Here is a 1554-nt window from a genome sequence, read left to right on the forward strand (position 1 = left end):
TATAATACACTTGGATTGTTTGACCTTCAAACCAGCCCCTTTAAAACGCTCAAGTACTTCTCGGACTCTACGCATGAGCTCATCATCGGACCCCCCAGCAATAAGCACGTCGTCAAAATAGGGAACCATTCCCGGCACCCCCCTCAGTAACTCCTCCATAAGACCCTGGAAAATCCCGGGGGCAACATTCACTCCAAACTGGAGTCTATTCACTTTGAATGCCCCCCTGTGGGTTACTATCGTTTGGGCTTCAGCAGCTTCCTTGGTCACCAGGAGCTGCTGGTACACCTGGGCAAGGTCAAATTTCGCAAAAACCCCCCCCCCCCAATGATGCCAGGATGTGGCTAATCACCGGCACGGGGTATGAGTGCTGCTGTAATGCTCGACTGATAGTGCATTTAAAGTCAGCACATATACGCACCGAACCGTCCGGTTTAACAGGGGTCACAATGGGTGTTTCCCATTTACTGAATGGGACAGGCTCTAAAACACCCTGCTCGATGAGCTTGTCCAGCTCAGCTTCGATCCTCGGCTTAAGCGGAATAGGAACCTTCCTATATTTGAGGCGGACTGGAGTTACCGCAGGATCAAGCTCAAATGACATGGGGGGCCCAGTATATTTCCCAAGACCGCCCCCAAACACATCAGGAAATTCTTTGTACAGTAATGCCCATTTATTCTGTACCACAGTATTTACTCCAGTAATACCAGTACCAAGAGGTTCAAACCAATCAAGCCCCAATAGGTTAACTCGGTTACCCTCAGCCACAAGCAAAGACAGTTGTGCACACTTTCCTTTAAATTCAACAGAAAATGTATCCCTCCCCGCCAGAGGTATACGCTTGCCCTGAAAATCGGACACTTGTGTGTCCGCCGGCTTCAGCCGCCGTCGGCTCCTGGTGGGGAACATACGCTGCCAAGTATGTGCGGATAACACGGTCACTGACGATCCCGAGTCGACCTCCATGCTGCACGGCACTCAGTCGAGGTGGATGGTCACATGGATCTTTCCGGCGCCTCCGATGCGTCGAACTGATGGCTTGGCCGACACGCTGGAGGTCATCTGACAGCTAGCCTCCTGCTGTGCTGCTCGGGAACGTTGGTTCCTGGTGGACGACTTTGAGGGTGCATTTTTCTGTGCTTTACAAACACGAGCGATGTGGTCCCGCCTACCGCATGCCCTGCAGTCGACATCTTTGGTCCAGCAGCGCTCCCCGGGGTGCTTCCCGCCACAGCCAGCACACGATGGGCTGTTCTCAGTCTTCGATGGGGTCCGCTTGTCCGCTTGTCTGCTGACAGCGCAGACGTCATCCGGAGCGCCCTTGCACTCCACGTCGGCCCCCTGGTGGTGGACACGCAGCTCTGTTGTGGCGAAACGCTGTCTCACCTCCTGGGTCGACTTGTCCACAGTCTCGGCAGCGACGGCCTCCGAATAGGCATCGGCCCACGTCAGGGTCTTCTTTGCGAACAACCACTGCTGCAGTCGCTCGTCTCGCATGCCGCACACCAGCCGGTCACGGAGGTCCTCCTCCACGTTGGTAAAGTTGCAAGGCC

Source organism: Gekko japonicus, unplaced genomic scaffold, assembly GCF_001447785.1.
Source record: "Gekko japonicus isolate JY-2015 unplaced genomic scaffold, Gekko_japonicus_V1.1 scaffold115, whole genome shotgun sequence".
NCBI lineage: Eukaryota > Metazoa > Chordata > Lepidosauria > Squamata > Gekkonidae > Gekko > Gekko japonicus.